This window comes from Thunnus albacares, chromosome 17, assembly GCF_914725855.1.
Source record: "Thunnus albacares chromosome 17, fThuAlb1.1, whole genome shotgun sequence".
In the NCBI taxonomy this organism is placed as follows: Eukaryota; Metazoa; Chordata; class Actinopteri; order Scombriformes; family Scombridae; genus Thunnus; species Thunnus albacares.
In genome coordinates this window covers 995,656-1,003,718 of record NC_058122.1, presented here as the reverse complement: position 1 = coordinate 1,003,718, position 8,063 = coordinate 995,656, and the positions used below count along the sequence as shown (strand labels likewise).

Below are 8,063 nucleotides of genomic sequence, written 5' to 3'. Positions count from 1 at the left end.
TCCCTTAAGATTTTAAAAGGCACAGGGCTGGCTCCATCCTCGGACATAGAGACAGAACCATCAGAAATGAATGGCCTGAATTCAACATCAATATCATACGTTGACCACTTTTTTGATTACACTGGAAATAGTTTGGATACACCCAATGGCGGAGGGAATTTCTGACTTTTGGAACGGGCCTTTTATCTTTAGCACAAAACAATCAGCAATCACATGCCTTGTTTCATGATGATAGAAACAGGCACGCTCATCAAGCAGAACCAGTAACTGACACTAGGGACTCCGGGGTGATTTTTGTCTCTAAGACGGAGATAAGTCTGGCTGACTGTTTTTTGCACTTCCTAAATTTCTGGCGATAAGCCTCAGGAACTAATTCAAATGCACGGAGAGTGGTGGATTTTACAATCTCATAATTTAGACTCTGTTCCAGGGACAGACTGTTACACACTTCCTGCTCTTTACCTATCAGTTTACATTACAACAATATTGGCCACACATCTTTAGGCCAGTGTAACACGATTGCAATACATTCAAATGTGCCAAAGAAAGAACAACCTCTGTTTCTCTAAATGGAGGAACAAGTGCCACATGCCTGCTGACATCAAAGCTATCCTGAAGGGCAGGAGGTGGTGTTACCTGATTTATGGAGGCAGACACAAAGGGTTGTCCCCACTCCAGCTCTAGAACCTGCACTTGCAGGTGCATTGTCTCCAGTTCTAATTCTCTGTTTCTTACCTTCACATCTTTAATGCGGAAGACCAACTGAAGCTCCTCGACAGTCATGCCAGGCTGTATCAGTGGATCCAGGTGAGAAGGGGGAGGCGTTGTCTATTTGCACTCAGAGGAGGCTCCAGAAACACACCCTTCTCCCCTAGTTTTTCAACAAGGATTTGCTTTAGATCAGCTTTTTTTGGCATTCAAAGGCACTTGACATCGGCAATAATCAACAAATCCGCTTTTTTACACTTATCAAATTTTTTAACAGAGGGATCTGTAGTAAAGTCATCCAACTGAAACTCCACCCTGTCTACATAAAGAAAAAAAAACTGGCAACCAGAAACAGTATATGTTACCTGCTGCAACTTACCCAGCAACACAGAATGCAACAAAGAAATCCCAGACAAGCCGCCAGTTCATGTTGCGACCTGGCCTAGGGGAAACCCTGGTGCAACATGAAAGATGAGACTCTTCTCTTCCCAGCTGCGAAGAGCCACCAGCAACAGAGAATTGCAGCCCTTTAAAATTTTATTTTAAAAATCTTTTAGCTACATGGTGGGTTAACAGCAATACAATAAACAAAAGAGAAACAAAACAAAAGGAACAAAAAGACAAATCACTAACTCCTACTGTGGCACAAACAGGAGGAAAATGTAATTAAACAAAAAAATGCTACTCACGCCTACCAAACCTGGGCTGGTATGTCACATAAGCAACTCTACATACAACATTCATGAACATGGCTGGCAGGTTGGTTGGAAGTGGAGAGAGGTGAGCCCGCAGGAACTAGAACTAGAACTGGAAGATCATGGGCCTCGAGGGATGGCTCAGGGCTTATGCCCTTTTCTATCCATAGTAGGTGGTCTTATATCCTATTTGGTCTTGATTGGCAGAAGGAGAGGCAGAAGGCGCTTGAGGACTCGTGAGGTTGGAGGACGCATGTGGGCCAAGGCACAAAAATAATATAGAAAAGAAAGAAAAAAAAGAAACCTTGTGTGTTGTGTGTGTGTCACTTACATTGATGTATGTGTGTGCATGTGGATGATATTAAGCAGCAGTGGTGGAATAGTATTCTGTGTATCCATCCAGGCTTGGTTAGTCAGTCATACGGAGTTGGGTGGCTGTGGGGCTTTGGCCAGCTGTAGAATGAATGACAGGGGAGTATCAACTGCTAATTTTGCTGCCTTTATAGTTTTCTGGAGGGCAGGTTTCTTTGTTGCTGTCCTCACGTATTTCAGTGCTATTGCTTGGTGTCTTTGTCTTACAGTTTGAATGCCTGTTATGGTGTTTATATAATGATTACTAATTACTGTAGGATGGGACTCTGTGTGCTAGTTTCCGTGCTTTGTTCTGAATTGTTTGCAGGCGTTGTAGCTGGTTGTCAGAAATGGTGATCCAGGCGGGGACAAAGTATTCAAAGAGTGGTCGGATGTATGACAGGTAGACTTTGATGAATGTAGAGGGTGATGCGTCATGCTTTCCACAGAAGGCTTTGAGATGGTTGAGTCTATTGTTTGCCTTTTGTTCCAGGTTGTTGATGTGTTTTGTCCATGTCATGTTGTTTTGGAATGTTACACCGAGGAATGTTGCTTCTTTACTGATACTGATTTTCTGATTGTATAGTGGTGGCACTGTTGTTGGGCTGCAGCTGTGGGTTTTTGGTGAAGAGGACGCATTGTGTCTTGGCAGGGTTCAGTTTGATTCTCCACATATTTGACCAGTTTTCTATTTCATTTCTGCACGTGTGAAGTTTTTTAGCTGCTAGTTTTGGGCATTTGGAACTGGACCAGTATCAGTAGTTCGTCTACGAACTGTGAGACTTTGGCCATGGTGGCTGGGGGGTAGTATATGTCAGAAATGTATAGAAGAAACAGAAGGGGGCTCAAAACTACACCCTGAGGAACTCCTGCTTGGGGTGTGAAAGGTGTTGAGATGGTGGAGGCAACTTTGACTTTGATTTGGCTGTTGTTAAGAAAGCTTGAGATGATGGATTGGGTGGATTTTGGGAGTTTAAGATTAGTGTCCAGTAGTCTGTATTTGAGTCTATACCTTGTCGAAAGCTTTTTCTATGTTAAAGAATATTGCCAGGGTTATTTCTTTTTTGTTGAAGTTTCTACGGATGTCTTCTGATAATTGAAGGATGTTGTCCATGATGGCTCTCCCTTTCCTGAAATCGGCTTGGTGAATTCCTAGGAGGCCCATTGATTCTATGTGGTTGGTGAGGCGTAAGGTGAGTACTCTTTCAAACAGTTTTCCTAGCTGCCAAAGGTGCTGGAGGTAAGTGACTGGTGCTTGTTTTATCAGTATAGGGTCAACATTGTCTTCTCCTGGTGCTTTGTTTTTCATTTTATTCAAGCATAGTTGTATTTCTTGAATGGTGAGGGGATGATGCTTGGCAATGGGATTGGCTATATTTGTGTCTTTTGTATCATGTTCTTTGTCAACCAGGTCTTTTCATGTATCGTTGAAGTATAGATCATTTGAGCATGAGTGGACATTTTCAAGATGAACACAGAAGACTGTGACTTTTTCTTTGTTGTCACTGATGATTGTGCCTGAGGATTTGATTGGTGGTGTGTTACTGCTTTCTTGATCTCCATTTAGACTCTTTATTTTTTGCCAGAAGGTCCAGGGATTTGTGTCCTGGTTGAGTTTTCTGTAGAATGTGTTCCAGGTTTTCTGCTTGTGAAGGGTAAGTTGTATTTTAATAGTGCTTTGGAGTCTGTTTATTTCTGTTTTGATGTGGGGTGATCTGAACTTTTATGAATTCTCTCCGCAGCTTCCTCTTATCTCTTATGAGTTGGAGGAGGTGAGGGAATAATGTCTGTGTTGCTGTTTAAGCAGAGTTTTGGGGTATTGTTTCCTCTCTGGCTCGGGTGAGCAGCGTTGCTTGTTGGTCCAGACCTTGGGGGGTGGTTATTGGGGTGTCATTCTTTAGTTTTTCTTCTATGTTTGATCTGTATATTTCCCATTTTGCTGTAGTTATACTTCTTCCTTGGGGTTGCTTGTAGATGAAAGGAGAATGTGATGAGGACAGGTAAGTGGTTGCTGGAGAGATGATTTGTGGTGGAGAACTTATGGAGTTTTGAAGCCAGATCAGGGGAGCAAAGGATCAAGTCCAGAATATGTGTGCTGCCTGTTTCGGGGGATACACACACACACACACACACACACACAGATTATATATATATATATATATATATATATATATATATATATATATATATAGACCTATATATATATATCCCTATAGTATAGAGTTTTAGACCTATAGCGTCATTTTTCTTCTGAGGGTGGATTGTATTAGATAATGTCAGCATGCTATCAATCAGTCAAACTTTATTTGTATAGTACCTTTCATGCAATTCAAAGTGCTTTTCAGATGACTGACAACCCAATAAGATTCAAGATTCATTTATTCAAGATTCATTTATTATCATTTTACAACACAAGATTGTACAAAAAAATGTAGTTTGTAGTCTCGTTATGCTACTCACAAAAACTGAATTTATATAAATGGATTAATAAATAATGAGTCATAAAAATAAAACTATTTTTTATATTGGAGTGCAGAAGATGAATTGAGGAGTCTCACAGCCTGAGGAAAGAAGCTGCTCTGTAGTCTGGTGGTACGACAACGGATACTTCTGTGTTGCCAGATGGCAGCAGGGTGAACAGGCTGTGGTTGGGTGGGATTTGTCTTTTAGTATCCTTTTGGCTCTGTGCAGGCTCCTCAGCTCACCAATATCTCTGATGCTCGGTAGATGGGTACTGATGATGTTCTGGGCGTTTTTAATCACCTGCTGCAGAGTTTTCCTGTCTTGAGCCGTGCACATCCCATGCTAATTTGTGATTTTTCCAGTCAGGATGCTTCCTATTGCTCCTCTGTAAAAGTTAACAAGACCTTGGGATGGAAATCTTGCCTTCCTTTTTTTTTTACCAGGGTTTGAGATGTGTGATGTCCATGACAGGTTCTCAGTGATGTTGATTCCCAGGAACCTAAAACTGTTCACCTGCTCCACCTCAGCTCCACTGATATAGACAGGGCTGTGTGTCGTTGCCTCCTTTTTTCTAAAATCAGCAATCAGCTCCTTGCTTTTGTTGACATTGAGCAGTAGGTTGTATTTTGTGCACCAGATTGTTGATTTCCTCATGATATGAACTCTCATTGTTGTTTAAAATCCGAGCGATGATGGTGGAGTCATCCGCAAACTTCACAACAGAGTTCTCTCCATGTCAGGGGTTGCAGTTTATTTACAGCATGAATAGGAGGGGGATGAGCACACAACCCTGGGGTCCTGATCTAGGTGTTGTTATTTCAAGGTGTGTGAGGACTGAGTGGAGGACAGTGGAGATGGCATCCTCTGTGGATCTGTTGGTTCTGTATGCAAATTGGTGAGGGTCCAGTTTGTCTGACATGTTGTCTCTGATGTGCTTGAGAACCAGTTTTTCAAAGCACTTCATCAGAATGAGAGTGAGTGCCACAGGGCGGTAGTGGTTTAGACTAGACACAGACACAGACTTTTTAGGTACAGGGATGATAGTGGCTGTCTTGAAGTAGGTAGGAACACTCTCCTCCAGTTTTCAGTCTTGCTATGGTGATATTGTATACTGCATTGTCACCTGACCAAAAGGCAGCTTTTTTGGCTCTGGATGGAGCCCTCACCTCTCCATTCAGTCCTGTTCATTAATTTCTTGTGAATGTATTTTTGTTTGATTTTTGAAAAGGTTTATTTTTTAATTACAGCTTTGGTTTCTTTAAAATTGTTTTGTGCAGTCATGGAGTAACAGCTAAAATCAACAGGGTTGTAATTGCTGAAAGTATGGAAAACTGAACACTGTACTCTCAAAAATGTTAAAGAATATTAGTTAAATATTGTTCAAAAATTAAATCATTAATTTTAATCATTTAAAGAATCATCAACACAGTTATCAGGACTTGATCAGCTCTCCAAGGTGCTGATCCTGCTGCTGGCAGCAGCTAGAAGCTGTGCAGATTTATTTCCTTCTTTAGTTTAATCATTGTTTTCACCTCATTTACTTCCTCATGTGTGCTCACGTCATCATGTATTGATACAGCAGGAAAGTCGATCTCTGTCTGATCTGTTGTTGTCCGCCTGTTTAAATACCTACGTATATTGTCATGATTTGGTCATATAATTAGACAATTTTATCCGTCATTACTGCGATTAGTTCATTCTGATAAATATTATGACTAAGCATTATGACATGTATTTTTTAAGATGTGTTGATGTACACAATAGTAATCTTTCACATTGTAATCCTTTTATTTGTCATCTTTTGCATGTTTGTGCACTGCTGCACATCTGTGTGTGTAAAAAGCAGAGTGCACACGCTTTGTGTAGGCGTATATTACTGTCTTGATAACATGCCCTTAAAATAACAATGAAATACTGCGCCATTGACTTCAGACCAGGTTTTTGTTGGTGAATAGCGCAATCGCTCTGCTGCCTCAAGATAGCAATGCGCCAACAATGCGGCTGACCACACCTCATTTTAAGACCAACACCCCTATGGGCGCTCTGGAGGCAAATGCATTTGCTATTTAAACAATGTGGGAGCTGGACGGGAAAATGACAACTGTGTCGGTCTTAAAATAACAAAGACACTTGTTCGCGCTTGGCACAGCTTTGCACCGGGTGTAAGATAGGGCCCTAACAGTTTTTACTGATAGTTTTTTCAGCTGAGAGTAAAGAGGCTGGAGAAGCAGGGAAATATGGTCTGATAGACCAAAATGGGAATGAGGAAGGGCTTTATGGCTGCAAGGAATGTTCGTATAAACATGGTCCAGGGTATTACTTTCCCTGGTGGGGATGTTGACATGCTGGTGGAATTTAGGTAAAACTGTTCTGAGGTGTGTTTGATTAAAATCACCAGCTACAATAAACATACCATGCAGTATTTTCGGTTTCATGTAGTGAATTTTTTGAATTTGCATCAGAAGGAATGTAAACAGCAACAACAAACACACTGGTGAATTCTATATCAACATGTCCAGCTGCTCTCTAAAATGCTAAATTAAGATCGTGACCATGGCAAACATTACCTGCTAAACATTAGTATTTAGAATTGTTATGGTGAACATGTTAGCATGATAATCAAGTCAAGTCAAGTCAATTTTATTTATAAAGCACCAAATCACAACAGTAGTTATCTCAGAGCACTTTTCACATAGAGCAAGTCTAGACCCAACATTCCCCCATGAGCAAGTACTTGGCGACAGCGACAAGGAAAAACTCCCCTTTAACGAAAAGACACCTCAAGCAGAACCAGGCTCTAGGTGGGCAGCCATCTGCCTTGACCGGTTGGGTTGAGAGAGAAAGAGGGAGGGGAGAGAGAGACACAGAGAAGCACAATTAGAACAATAATAACAAACAATAATAATAATAAAAATATGACTAATAATAATAGTAGAAGGCATGGGCATCAAGCAGGACCATGGCAGTATGGTGTTTGGAAGCTTGCGATCCATAACGAGGCGGTCCATGACCATGATCCATTGAGACCTGTGAGACAAAAAAGCACAAAAACTCCAGCAAAGAAGTTATGTTAGTAACATGATTAATGGTACATAAATGCGTACAGATGGAGAGGGGGAGGAGAAGAGAGGAACTCAGTGCATCATGGGGAGTCCCCTGGCAGTCTAGGCCTATAGCAGCATAACAAGGGGCTGGTCCAAGACAAGCCCTGTCAGCCCTAACTATAAGCTCTATCAAAAAAGAAAGTTTTAAGCCTACAATTAAACGTAGAGAGGGTGTCTGCCACCTGGACCAAAACTGGAAGATGGTTCCACAAGAGGAGTCTGATAGTTGAAGGCTCTGCCTCCCATTCTACTTTTGGAAACTCTAGGAACCACAGGTAAACCTGCATTCTGGGAGCGCAGTGTTCCTAGCTCTTTAAGATATCATGGTTTCTGACCATTAAGGGCTTTGTAGGTGAAGATAAGGATTTTAAATTCTATTCTGGATTTTACAGGAAGTCAATGCAGAGAAGCTATAATGACCTTTTTCTAGTTTTTGTCAGTGCACATGCAGCTGCATTCTGGATCAGCTTGCGAGTCTTTAGAGACTGTCAGGGAAGCCTGATGATAAGGAATTGAAATAATCCAGCCTAGAAGTAAAAAATGTGTTGACTATTTTCTCTGTGTCTTTTTGAGACAGGATGTGCCTGATTTTTGCAATGTTACACAGGTGAAATAAGGCAGTCCTTGAAATTTGTTTCATGTGGGAGTTTAAGGACATATCCTGAAATCAAAGATAACTCCCAGATTCCTTACGGTGGTGCAGGAAGCCAGGGTAATGCCATCCAGAGTAGCTATTTCATTA

At 41.3% G+C, this 8,063-nt stretch overlaps 1 long non-coding RNA gene across 1 annotated transcript; it reads right to left on the bottom strand.

Moving 5' to 3' along the window:
• Positions 1–1,173: 1,173 nt before the first annotated feature.
• LOC122966974 lies at positions 1,174–7,439 on the bottom strand. The gene is made up of 3 exons (XR_006398500.1): positions 7,264–7,439; positions 6,702–6,708; positions 1,174–1,185 (listed from the first exon to the last, which is right to left on the bottom strand). It is a non-coding gene; the product is annotated as an uncharacterized LOC122966974 (long non-coding RNA).
• Positions 7,440–8,063: the final 624 nt, after the last annotated feature.